The following is a 14,281-nucleotide window of genomic DNA, read 5'->3' on the forward strand; positions in this document are numbered from 1 at the left end:
TATTCATCACTGGTAAGGCCACATCTATAGTACTGTGTCCAGGTTTGGGCTCCCTGCTACAGAAGCACGTGGACAAATTGGAGTCAGTCCAGCAGAGGGTAAACATGGTCAGGGGGGATGGAGAACATGCCTTATAAGGAGAAGCTGAGGGAACTGGGCTTAGTTTGGAGAAGACAACCGAGAAGGGATTTAATAACAGGCTTCAACTAGCTGAAGGGTGGTTTCAAAGAGGTTGGGGCTAGTCCAAGGGTTTCCAAAGTTTTTATGCCGCAGCCCAGCAAACCGCGGGCCGGAAGTAGCTGTGGCCCAGCAAACCATGGCCCAGCAGTCACAGCCAATCGCAGCCAGAATTTCCAACTGGAAGACAGGTAAGAATACCCACACCCCCTGGGTAGGGGGGAGGTGGGCCAAACCCTGCACTGCCACGGGCCCTGCAAAAGGCCTCTCCACCCAGCTCTGGCAGTCTGTGGTCAATTCTGGTCTGGTAGTCAACCGTGCTGCAGACTGGCAGCCAAGGGATTGAGAACCCCTGAGCTAAACTGTTCTCAGTGGTGACAGGTGACAGAACAAGGAGCAATGGTTTCAAATTGCAGCAAGTGGAGTTTAGATTAGATATTAGGAAAAACTCTCTCACTTAGAGGGTAGTAACACACTGGAAGAGTTTACCCAGAGAGGTTACAGAATCTTAATCCGTGGAGGTTTTTAAGACCCAGCTAGACAAAGCCTTGGCTGGGATGATCTGGTTGGGGATAGTCCTGCTTTGAGCAGGGGGTTGGACTAGAATCACTAGATGGCCTCCTGAGGTCCCTTTCAATTCTAATTTTCTATGATTCTATGGGGGCAGAGGGGAAAATTGATGAAGATTTCAGACTAAGTTATCCTAGTTCTTCTAACCTTTTCTTGCAACTCATGTTACCTAGATCTCCAATCATTTTTGCAGCTCTCCACTGGACTCTTTTCAATTTGTCCATGTCTTTCTTGAAATGCAGGGCCAAAAACTGGGTGTAGTACTTCTGTAGTGGGTGAGGCTTCTGTAGTTATGAAAGGAATGGAAGAATAATTTCCCTCGATAGGCAGACAGTGCTTCTGTTACTATGACCCAGCACTTTTTTGGGAAGGTGGGCAGGGGTGCAGAAATAGCAGTAAGAACAAACTGACTTATTTAGCTTGTAGCCCACTCTAGTCCCCAGGTTTCACCCCACTCCCACAAATAATTTCAGCCTAGCAAGTCATGGTATGTGTGCAAATTCTCCCCACACAATCTACTGTGCCTGAATGCCAGGGAAAGACAGGCTGCTCACAAGGAAACCCCCAAATTGTACTATAGCAACAGGGTGGATAAAATGAATGATTTTTTTAAAATAAAAAATAATTCTTTATTTAATCGTGTTTTTTTATTTTTTAAAGATGCTTTTTAAAAAAAAAACCTTATATAAAGATAATTATAATTTAAGATATGTTAAAGCTCAAAGATATCATCATGGAACAGGGATTATAATTTCTAATTATATACTATTTGAGACAATATACTCATATCACCGTTTTAGAAGTTTTATAAATAGGTCAAAACAGGGAATGGACTATATTAGGGGCCCAATGTTATGGGTTTCCCAGAGGCTCCTCTATAGATTAGTAAAGATTAAAGAAAACCACTCTACCCAATGGGACCAAGTGCTCAGTTTAGAAGATCCTATTAAGCATCTTTGTGACCCTAAGTAGAGGTGCACCAATACATTGGTTCTATTTTGGATCAGCACCGAAACAAGGAATATTAACAGTATCAGCAATCAGCTTTTTTTTGGCTGATGTGGCCGATAATGGTCACCCGTAAGTGCCCCGTATACGTGTGCAGCTTCAGCACAGTACATAGGTGGCCAGGAGCACAACCCAGCAGCATGGAGTACAGCCGGGTCCAGCTGGTAAGTCTGTTGTGAGGGAAGGGGCATGGGGGACAGTATATCAATGCCCCAGGGGTGAGGAAGGGAGTGGGGCTGGGGCAGGCACTGCACTGCCAGGGCAGGGCTGGGATGGAGCCATGAGTGGCTCATCCAGAAGGCACAGGGAGCGGGTGGTGGCTACAGCCACTGCATGCACCCCAAGGACATAGGAGACATGTGCCCCTAGATCTGTGCGTGGGGCAAGGGCGGGCTATGTCTGGGGGCAGTGCTTTGGGCAGGTGGCAGCAGCACTGGAAGGGGGCCTATGACAAATGTTGGGGCAGCTGCAGCGCCCCTGCCATAGGCCTCCTCCCAGCACTGCCACCACCCACCCTGACCACAGCCCAGTGCAGCCCTGGACCCTGCGGTAGCTTCCCTTGCCCCACGCACACATCCAGGGGCACATGCCCCACATGCCCTCCCAGGGTGTGTGTAGCAGCAGGAGCTGCCCTGCCCCTGTGCTCCCTGGATGATCCACTTGTAGCTCTGTCCCGCACTACAACCTGGCCGTGCAGCGCCTGCTCCTGCCACACTCCCTCCCCCACCAAGGGGGCTTCAATCTGTCCGTCCCATCCCGTGGTCTTCCCCTCCCGCCCCCCCGACCCTCCCTTCCCTCCCCCCTGGCCCATTCCCCTACAATAGACTTACCAGCTGGATGCTGCTGTCCAAGCTGCCCAGCTGTATCTTGGCAACTGTATCAGTAACGGCTAATATGGCTCGTTAAAAATCAGCCACCGGTGTCAGTCCCCAAAAATCTCTATTGGTGTAACCCTAATGCTTAGTTTCAGTGCTCAAACTGTGGATTTGTCTCCAGAAATCCCAGGCAGACAAGGTTCTTTGGGTAGATGTGATATCTTTTATTAGACCAACTAAATAGTTGGAAAAAAATTGTTCTTTGCAAGCTTTTGGGCACGAATGCCCTTCTTCAAGCATAGGAAGAGTTTGTTGTTTCCAGAGATAACGTCCATCTTAACAGCAGATGAGAGTTAACAGACCTGATTACCTACCCATCAGCCCTCTTGACTCTTTGCAAATTTGTGTACACACAGTCAAGCCATTACTTTTCTCTAAAAGTGCAGTTTCAAGAAATTAAATGAATAAAGTATATCAAACAACCAGAATGCACTTCGTCACTGGTTTTCAAAGTGGGGTATGCATACTATCAGGGATACATGGCACTTTGTCAAGGAGTACATTCCTAATTTTTATAATGGTGCTGAAGCTTCTGATTGGTTGACAGAATTGCCACACTGACATTGGTGAACATGCAGAGACACTTCCAGCGTAGGGGGTGTGAACAGTAATATTTTATAGGTAAGAGAGTCTGCAGCCAAAACAATGTATGAAGAACACTGTGCTATGCAGAGAAGTGATGCAGGGTCTGTCCTATGAGACTGGAGAAAGTCTGATCGACCTCAATAAAGACTGAGGAACAAGGACTGAGAAATTGAGGTGGATGCACTGCACAGCCAAAGGGCCATGGAAGTTCCAGAGTGTCAACTTGCTTTGAGATATGATTGGCCAGCCACTCAAGATTCCACCAGTGACTGGAGATTCCCTTCACAACAACATCAAGATTCCCCTATCACAGGTCTGCTACAATATACATTTAAAAGAGTACGGGCAAGTGTTTTTTAGGCAAATATGATGCAATTGTTTCCTAACATAAAATATTTATAACTAATATTTTTAGATGGCAGGACTACCATCTACCCTAGACATTCAACCACTGCATCTCACTTGGACAACATTTAAAAGTTGTCCAACAAATGTGGCGAGCATAAAAAAAATTGTTCTCCTCTTTTCCCCAGAATTGTAAGTAATAATTTAATTTGGCATGCTTAAAAAAAGTCTGGGTTATATTTAAAGTATTCTTCTTAACTGTTTGCTGCTTAAAATCAATTTTGTTAGAACTAATTTAAACTTCTGAAAATTCCATGATGATAGTTCTACTTGTAAATGAGTTAGCAAGCTAAACACAATGTTTTATTGGCTTATGGAGTCCGTCAACCATTACAGCACAATTTAGAAGGAACCATCATGATAAACATTCTTGTAAGTAATTTCTAGAAGCAGCTCAGGAAGTAAATGACCATTAGCAATATAGATAACTAGAATATTTCCTGTTCCCTCTCTGAGTCTGTGGAGTATTTAATTTTTTGCTGACATAAACATGGAAATGCGAGGTAAAGCAGAATGCTTATTACAGTGATAACAATACATTAGCATTCACTTCCATCACAGTTTGGGACATTTTTACTATCCAAATTTATAAAATTTGGATCATATAAAGTTAGCATGCATAGTTTTTTTTAAAAATGCATGACTTCATTCCCTACCTGTTCTAAATTAAAAAAAAAAAACAGATATCTTTTAAGTAGTGAACATTTTTAATGTGTTTTAACTATAAAACAGATTATTTACTCTTACAAGCAACTACTCCACATGTACACCAGTTGTTTTTCTACACCCATCATTCTGGACTTTGACCTAATGTGCCCTTCTTTAATCCTTTAAGCAAACAATGGCCAAAAGTAGATTTTTAGGATTCTAAGATTTGCTTCTACAGAGAAGAGGGCCAGCTCCGTAACATGGTATTTAAACTCCAACTAAATGCTACAGAGATCCCAACTTCCAGCTTAGATCATTGGTTCTCAACCTTTTTTATACCCATCTTATAACCATTGAGGGCCAGTCCCGACCCACAGCTCACAAGTCACTCACAAGTCACAGTCCCACACTTGCCCCTCACTCAGCCTGCTGCCCCGAGACACCAGTCCCCCAGTGTGTGGGGCTGGGGGCAGCATGTGCCCTCCCTCCAATTTGTGTGAGCATGGGGTCGCAGCCTGGTCAGACCAGCGTGGGCAGGAGCCGCCTCCATGACCCAGTGGGTGGGTCCCAGCGCAGGTAGGTGAAGCAGGGCAGTGAGACTAGTTGCTGCTGTTGCCACTACCATGAACCCGCAGCCATGGCGCCAGCAGCACAAGGACTAACAGATTGGGGGAGGAGGGGCAGGGGGAGGCACCATACTGCCCTCCTGCCGCCAGTCACTCATACATTGGGCCGCAGCTCTAACTCACCACCATGGCCCAGCTGCCAGCAACTAGTCTTACTGCCCCGCTCCACCGTCCTGCACTAGGACCCACCTGCTGGGCCATGGAGGCAGCTCCTGCCCATGCTGGTCCAGCCAAGCTGCAGCCCCATGTCTGTACAAATCTGGCAGGGGAATGTCCCACTCCCTCCCCTCCCCCCCACTGCATCACCTGTGTTCCCCCAACTGACGCATCATCTATGCCCCATAGATTTACTTGCGGGGAGCTGCTTTCCATCCTGCCTAGATGCCATATGCATGCGTGCGTACGCACATACACATGGCACCTGCTGTGTCTCACTCCCCCCAGCCCCAAGCAGCCCCTTGCAGGCTGGAATGCTGCTAGCCTGCAAGGGGAAACCCATGCTTTCCTGAGTTTTTCTGTGATTGTTCATGACCCTTTCAAATATTCTTGTGATCCTCTTATGGGTCGTGACCCATGGGTTGAGAAACACTGGCTTAGATGATAGGGTGCCTAACGTTTTCTTTCTGTTCTATTTCTCCACTAAAACCACAGAGCAAATTAGCACAGGATAATGCCATCTAACTCGAAATTACTGCCTGCAGGTTCCTCTTTACTCTGTACCCTTAGAATTTCCCTACTTCAGAGGAAAACGGATACAGCTCACCCCTGAGCAGATTCACAGGAGGTGCAGTGGTGCAGCTGCACCCCACTTTCCATGCTGTAGCTAAGCAGCTCTGGTTCCCCATGGCCCTGACTGCCTCAGTCCGGAGACACAGGAGCAACAATGGGGGCTTGTTTAAGTCCCCAAAGCAGGTAAGAATCCAACCCTCCCTCAGTAGTCCTTCTCTGTGCTCAGCAGGCACCTCCCCTCCTTCCAGCCTGCTCTTGATACAGGACAGTGCAACTCCACTGACATAGGTATAGGGGGAGCCCTAGAGCTACAGAGTAGCTTCACAGAAAGCTGGGCTCAGTGGCAGCAGCCCAAGGTATTCACTCCTACACCAAAAGTAGGCACAGGGAAGGGAAACCCACCTGCTGCCACTGCTGCCCCCAACCAAGCCTGGAATCCCCGTGCAGCCACTGCCTGCAGCTCCCCCTGGAGCAGGGCAGGAGGGGTCAGGACAGCAGTGGGCAGGTCACCCCCTTCCTGTGCCCAGAAACATGAGAGAGGAGAAAAGGGAGAATGGGAAGGGAGGGGACATGTCACTGACTATGTAAGGCAGGCCAGGCCAAGACACCTTGGTTTCTCAACTGCATTAGGGATTTAAAAAAAAAAAAAAAAGAAAGGTCTCTGACTGCGGCTCATGCAGTGAAGGGGGGGTGGGGGAAGAAGGCAGGGCAGCAGGGGGGCAGCTGGTCTCTATCCCCATGCCCCCTTTCAAAATCCTAGATCCATATAAACACTCACCCCACTGAAGCAGCAGGGAGCACAGACTGAAGAGGCAGCAGATGACAAGAGAAGAATAATAGGCTTTAAAACCACCACCTTCTTCCTGATTCTGAACAGCACCCTGCTCAGCAGCACATTGTAGGCCAAAAGGGGCCCAAAGCCCCATCTCCCCCCAATTCCAGATCAACTGATTCGGCAGCTTGAAATCCCTGCTACTGCCACTGCTGCAGGAAGCAAATACATACAGAGGAAATGCTAAAAGTTCAAGGTGTGTTGGGTGTCATCTAAAATAGAAAGGGATACTCTTGGGTTATTTCCTTGCTACTACGACAGTACAAAATAATAACCTATTACTACCAGAAAGCATTCTGAATGACAAAACAGAGTACTTCCAATTGCTTTTCCTGGCCATACAGGATCACGTTGCGATAGTTGCCCTAGTCAATGTCACTGTGAAGCTTTAAAAGGGTAATAAAAAAAAAGAAAGACAAGGGTGGTGGGCACGTGTCCCTGACAGCGCCATCCCCGCTGCCAGCGGCTTCTGCGGGTGCTTGCCGGCCCCGCCGCCAATGCCGGCTTCTGCGGGTGCCCCCCCAGACTCAAGAGGCACCAGTCACCCACGTAGGAAACGATACTAAAATAACCTTTGATAAAACGCAAGAGGGGAGCAGCACTTGATCTGTCATTCCCAGCAAGGCTCACTACAGGCTGTTACAAGAGACGGCTGAAAAGTCAAGGGCCGGGGGATCGACCTCTACCAGGGCGGGGTGACAACCCGGTCCCCTTTCGTTTTCAACTCGGTAAAACTTAGGGCCGAATCGTCGCGACCTACAAGACTAAACAGAGAGTGCCCTTCGCTTGCTGCTGAGTACGGCGGGGTGGGAGGAGGAAAAGCGGAGCCCGCCGGCCCCGGACGAAGCCAAGGGGCCGCGCGCGGGGCGGGGAAGTCATCTCTCCGGCTGGGCTTGGGAGGCGGCGGCAGCGCGGCGCGGGGCCGAGCCGGCAGCACCCGGCGGTGTCACTTCTGCATTCAGCTGTAACCTTCGCCAAACCTTGCCGCCCTCCCCCTCCGCCCAGCGCCGGCGAGAGGCTGCGGCCGCGCAGGGCCCGCCCGGGGGGCGCTCTCACAGGCCGGGCCCCGCGTCAATCTGCCCCCGCCCCGCTCCGCCTCCCGGGGCAGCGGCCTCCCGCAGGCCCCTAAAGGACAATGCTGGGGCCGGGGCCGGGGTTGCGGGGGAAGGTCGCGGCGACGGCCCCGGGGCAGCGGGACGTGCAGGCGCGGCCCAGCGCGCGAGGCCGGCCCTGCCCGGCGCCCCCGGCCCGCGGCGGGACCGCAGCGGCCTCCCCTGACGCAGCGGCGGCGCCTCCCCGGGGTTTACCTGCCGTGGCGGCGGCGGCGGCGGCGCGGAGCGGGGCCCTGGGGCCTGCGGGCGGCGGACTCCGTCCCGCTGCGGCCGTCCCCGAGTGAGCGGGCGGGACGGGCCGGAGCCGGGCCCTGCCCTGGGAGGCGTTACGTAAACCGGCGGCGGCGGCGGCGGCTCCAGCGCCACGGGGGGGAGGGGGGGGAAGGGAGGGAGGGAGGAGGGGGCCGGCCGCGCCGTCACCCGGCAACAGGACTCAGCGCCCCGGCGGACCGCGCCGGCGGCTCCGCCCCGTATCCCTCCGCCCGCAGGCGGCCCGCGTCCGGCCCGGCCCGGCCCGCGGCGCAGGCGCAGTGGGGGGCGCTGCTGTGCTGCCCCTATTCGCTCCCCCCGGCGCGGCGCGGCGCGGCGCTGCGGCGGGCTGGTACAAGAGCAGTGTTGTCCGTGCGCGGGGGGTCCGCCCGCCCACCGCCTCGGAGCCAGCTGCTGCCTCGCCACCACGAAAACCAGGGGTCAAGCAGCTCCTTCTGGCAGGAGACCTGGGGTGCCCTCCCCTTGGGGGTCCTGCACATGAAAGCGGCTTAGAAACCGGTTGTTACACCAGTAGGGGCAAAGTGGGATACTGCCTTAAGCCCCACATTTTGGGGAGCGGGAGGGTGAAGTCTTTGCAAGGAAGTGGCTGTGTTCGCATGTTGACACGCGACTATTTATTTAATTCCCCGAAAGAGTATTACAAAGATCCACGATGTAGCTGTGGTGAGTTAATATTTACCTGAGTACGTACCTGTCAGGGGCCCCAAGTGACTCTCTTGCCCAGGGCTGCAACAACCCGAAGGTTACACATTTTTAGGCACTACTTTTGTAGCTGGTTGACTTTCTTTTTTTTCTTCTTTTTTTTTTTTAAGCAGGGTAGTCATTTTTTAGACCACTGGTTCCCAAACCTTTTGCACCTTATGTCTCACCTACGTACGGTCAACAAATGCTGGTCCGACTGGCTGACAAGGGGGGTGGGGGGAGCTCCCCCAGCAGCCAATCAAAGCGTGCAAAAGTGATACCAGGAGTCCCGCCGTGGCGCTTCTGGTTTCGTCACCACCACCGCAACCCGAGTCCTACCTAGAGGGCCTTAGTGTCCTACCAATGGGACACATCCCACCGGTTGAGAAACCCTGTTTTAGACAATGATTTGGCAGGTGTGGATGGTCTGCACTTACTGTACAATTAGCCAGATAATTGTGTGATAATTGGGGTTTTTTTTTGCGTGTGTGTCTTACTTTGCCCCTGTGGCCTGGTTTAAACTTATTGTGCCACATTCATTAGTGAGTTGGGTCATATAGGTAAAGTGTAGCAGGAGCTGAGGAAAGCTAAAGTGTGAATTTAAATAGGTAGTTGTGCTTATGTAACACACCGATCCCCTTTGGACAGCCTTTGTCTTTCAGAGTCAATGTGACTTTTTCTAACCCAGGCTCAACTTTTTCAACTGGGGGGGGAAGGGTCTTCTTGTCCATTAGGACTAGTAAGGACTGAGTCTCCCATGCAGTGGAGGAATTAGGTTTCTGAAGTAAGGTACCCAAAAACCTGCAGTAATTTTTGTGAGAGTCAAGGATTGACAAGCTATATAGACAAGCTTTTGGGTATAAACTGGCTAGGCTATACTATAGCTGGTCCTAGATGAGTAGTTAGCTCCAGCAGGGCTTCTGCTGTTGCACAGGTATTTAAAGGAAGGTCTATAAAAATTTGAACCTGGTGCCTATAGGATATAATTCTACTCCAGGCTGAGAAGCTTTTCCATTTAGTTACAAATTATGTTGTTGTTTTTATGAACTATGACACAGAGCCAAAAAACCCTCCCCAAATGAAACCAAAACTCCACACGTGATCACTATTTTCTGCTGAGTCATTCCACTAGTTTATTTTAACTCTCCATTTCTGTGTTATAGCAAGTGACAGGTGATGTCAAATTTCTTATTGCGCCTGTCCTCAAGATCTAAACTCATTTCTGTTTCTATTTGTAAACGTTAGTAAAATGTAGGACACTAAGGATTTGTCTGTAAAAAGGTGGCACAAGTTTAACTACATCTATTTAAAAACAGTCTGGTGAAAGTAGTGCATACTTCTAACACAGATACTCATGTGTGAGTCCTAACTCTTGCTTAATTCCCTAATTTACTAACCCTAAAAAAACCAGTGAGGAGCCCAGGAGTGCTTCCAAGCATTCTGGAGAAGAGTCCAGTCAGAGCATCCAAGCAAATCATGCATGATTATATTTTGAATGTGTGTGTAATCTATGAGTGACATCTCAAGCGAGTGGAGCTTGTTTTGTGGCGAGAGCTTGGAAAAATACAAGTGGCTGTTTGTGGGCTGTTTCTCCCCGCTGTGATCCCTGGCTACAACCACAGTTAAAGCCAACCTGGTTTGGGCCTCACTGGAGAACACTGGAGAAACAGCTGGTGTATGACCATATGCCATATTGATGCTCTTGTGAACTCATTGCCAAACTGACCCACTGGCCAATCAAAGCTGCTTTAAGTGTAGCAGAGCAGCTGGTCCCTCTGCATGTGAAACGGTTAGAGCCCTTTCTCAGAAAATGTAGAGCTGGAATGTGTACGCATAGAATGGGGTAGCAGTAGCTCTTAATCACTCCATAGTCATGGTGCGAAATGATGATTCCCCTCCTTCCCCCCAGGTCTGTCTGTCTCTCAAGTCCAGAAGGGAGATGAAGCTCACAGACTTGGGAGGCCATATCAGCTGTAGAGTAGGTTTGTGGGTGAATCCTAAATCAGATGGGTGGGGCTCTTTCAGGTGGTCTATAATTGTCAGGAAGCTCTGGGGAGAGGATTTTGTAATGTATGTCTATCAACTGTGGTGTCTATCAGCTGCATTATGAGTGATCTGCATCAGCTGAAAGTTGGGGCTGTGCAAACATTTGTAAAATGTGGAGGAGCTGAATTAAGTAGGCATGCTTGTGGGGAGGAGAATTATATGATTTGTGGGGAGTGCCAGAATGAATTAGTATTTGATGACAGATGGTCTGTGCTTTTAGCAGAAAGCAGATCTTCAGTGGCAAGCAGAGCTTTGGCAAGTTGCATTTCTGCCCCCTGTTGCAGAGCAAAGAAAAAAAAAGTATATTGATGAACATACATGAAATCAAGCATTTGGAATCAAGTTATTTCTGCTTTTGGAGATGTATCCATGTGAAAACAAGTTGTATGTTGTATGATCATGACTTGTATTTTATTGTAAGCCTCTCACATTACTTCCCAGTATAAGGTGCCTTAAAAAGTCCCATGTATGAGAATCAAAACTTTATTTTCTCTGAATAGGTATCTTAAGCTGTATTACTGAAAGGGCACATCTACATGTCACCCTATGGTGACATAGCAATGCGCTATATGTCGCCGTACAGCATGCTACGGCGATATAGCAATCACACAGGTCTACACGTGATCACCAGCTATAGCAGAGCCCCCACCCGTATAGCGGTGATATCTAACTGTGTCCCATGCACACAGTGAAGTAGCTGCCCATACTGTGCGATGCAAAGGAAGTACTAAAGCATGGTGCTGTAGCAACATCGCCATACAGTGACATGCAGATGCACCCAAGCTCATGATAACCAACTTTAGAATGTCCACTGTTGTTCACACTTCCTACAGCTTCCACATGAAATACTCACAAAAAGCAGTCTATCCATTTGGCACTATAAAAATACAATAAAAAAATCTTCAGAAAATAATTCTAAAGAGCAAAGAAGATTTCCTCATTTTAGAGATTCCAAATCCAACTCTATAAACTAAACAAAGAGAGATTGTAAAAGTCAAAATGTATTTAAAGTTTCAAAGCAACTCCAAAAGAGAGTAATTGTCATAGATGATCACATCCTTTGTATTTTATTGGATATCATGACTAACAGATTTTCAATTATGTAATCATCTTCCTATTGAAACTAGTTTGCATAATTGTATGATAGTTTGCACAACCTCAGTTTACAATTCTTTACAACAGAGGTACTCTAAAATTTGAACAATGTGTCTCCATCTTGCTGTAAGCACCCAGGCAAAAAGTTTACACCTCAAAGTGAAGACTAGAACACAGTAACATTCAGCTGCATTCAAAAGGCCCTCATTCAACCCTTCATAGTAGATCAAGTCTTATGCTCCCTGTCATTGAGCGCACTTTCCTTATAACATCACTACACAATAGAAAAGTAAGCAGTATCCATAGCACTACAATGCCATGCCACCCTGTAATCTTCATCAGGGACTGATAAATTGAAATAAAAGAATCACATTGGCTTCAATAGATTCTGCATCAGAATTTAACTGAGCTTTATTTTATTCAGATTTTGCAACAACCTTATACATAATTAATAGAACTTTACTGTGACAACATATCACAGCACTGTATATAGCTTAGGAAGCAGCAGCTCAGATTCGGAGCATTTTCTTTATATATATATATATATATATATATATATATAGTTGAAATCAGCATTTTCTTTCATTCTTTCAAAAGAGGTCCTGTGTATATCTTTGAAATGTTATATAGGTTTCCATGCTACAAAGCAGATGTCTCTTTAGGTTTATTTCTTTCTCTAGGACTCCCATATAACTTGAAAAAATTCAACTGTTTAAATGCACTTGTAAACGCAATTTTGCAGCTGAGAAACCTCCAATATATGGTGTAAAATGTACATTAAAGATCCTGCAAGAAAAAGATATAACATTGGGTATAGTATAAACCACCGAAAATCTAGCCATTAGAAACACTGAAAGCAACTATAAAAGAACTCATAACTGTTTGGACAAACATCCGAGAGGTACAGTACATCAGGAAAATAGAAACTACATACAACATAATGAATATAAAAGCCAAAAAACCTGAATGCAAATGCTGACACAATACACTAAAATCTGGTTTTCAGTAGTAATGCAATATCAAACTAATGTAGAAATCCTAAGGTTAAAAAACAACATTTTCTACAAGTGATGGAATGCAGAGCCAAGTACTACTTGTGATTGAATTTTAAGGATAGTTAGTCACAGTAAAATCTACTTGTCATTTAGAAATCTGACAATTTTAATTGAAATAGGTATGTAGAAGGGTTTGATGTCATAATGAAATACTAATCTAATCGCATTACATTTGTTGCTGCATCAGCTATTGTCAAGCCATTAAGTTAATTATATGTTAAGTTTTAAGCTAGATGAAACTCATTTATGACATCTAGATTTTTTTCTGTTTACAACAGTATTTCAGTTTTAGCATGTCGGAAACATCTCAGGTTCTGGCAGCTGGCTGTTTTACAAATAGTTCATGAATACAATTAACTATTCTCAAGTAGCCTGAAGCATCAGCATCAAGCGAACCATTTCCTGAATACTCAGAAATATGATTATTCCGTCAGCATCATACCACTAGTGAATTTTAAAGAGTATGGATCAGATTCTTAGTTGATTTAAATGGACTTAAATGAATTTTTGACATTTTATACCAGTTCACAATCTGGCCACAGTTTTTAGAATACTGTCTTAAAATAGTCCTTCAGAATTTGTTAACATCTCCCCTGAAAACAAAACAAACCCCTCAGAAATTGTCAGAATTAAATTTCACGTTGATGTATTCACCCCCAGAATGTTCTGAACATTACCTTTTTACTACAAACACTAGCAGTCTAAAGAACAAGATCCTTTGTATATTAATGGCTTGCTGGCTTGACATTTTGACATTGTGTCTTGGCTAATCAAGAAGACTTCCTTATCTGTTTCGAGGGTGAAAGACTATAAAACAAAAATAGTGTTATGTGCTGACCAATTTTTAAAATGAAATGCATATTTTTGAAAGCTGGGGCAGTAAAGTGAATGTAGTTGTAAGATTTGTAGACTCATAAGTTTATTGTAACTTATCTTTCTCTCTTCTCATAATTAACAGTGTTGTTGGTATGATGGGGTAGGAAGGTTTTTTGTGCTATGCTTTGCCGTGCTGTTTACTGATAGATTTGCTAACTCGAGGAGGACTGGCCAGTAAATAAAGCTTAGCTTTGTACATATTTGAGAATTATTAAGTGTGGCAGGCAGACATTAATAGAAAGATCTCTTAAAAATAATTTTGTTTTGGATGTTAACAAACAGAAGTTTGCCAGAATTAGTATTTGAAAAGGAATGTAGACTCCTAATGAAGCACACTACGTTTTTCAGTGTAGATAAAATAGTGGTGCAAAATACTCATTGAGACCTACCACTTGAATTTCTAAAGCTAACAAGAACTGAAGCTATAGTAAAAGAATTATGTCATGATCAATTGTGGGCCTGACAGGCTGAAATAAACAGAATTAAGCAGTAGGAGGAGGAAGGAAGTTTTTCTGTCAAAACAAGGACAGTATTTCAATATTTTGTAACTAACGGCAAGTTCCCTCCTGTTACATTCATGTCTTCTGTAGCTTTCTAGGATTATATGCCAGGTTTTGGAGCATTTTTTCTTTGTAAAATTACTGTAAAATAATCTTGAATTCCAACAACATTTTATTTAGATTTTAACTGG

The 14,281-nt window shown here is 46.3% G+C and overlaps 1 protein-coding gene across 2 annotated transcripts in view; it reads right to left on the reverse strand.

Moving 5' to 3' along the window:
- KIAA0232 (KIAA0232 ortholog) overlaps positions 1 to 7,994 on the reverse strand; it is a 125,813-nt gene extending 117,819 nt beyond the window's left edge. The window contains exon 1 of one of the 2 annotated variants that reach the window (XM_059721557.1): positions 7,763 to 7,994. The gene's annotated coding sequence lies outside the window, so the exon portion shown is untranslated. The remainder of the gene's footprint in view (positions 1 to 7,762) is intronic. The other variant, XM_059721558.1, reaches the window with a different exon arrangement.
- Positions 7,995 to 14,281: the final 6,287 nt, after the last annotated feature.

The sequence above is a fragment of the Alligator mississippiensis genome, chromosome 2 (genome assembly GCF_030867095.1).
Source record: "Alligator mississippiensis isolate rAllMis1 chromosome 2, rAllMis1, whole genome shotgun sequence".
NCBI lineage: Eukaryota > Metazoa > Chordata > Crocodylia > Alligatoridae > Alligator > Alligator mississippiensis.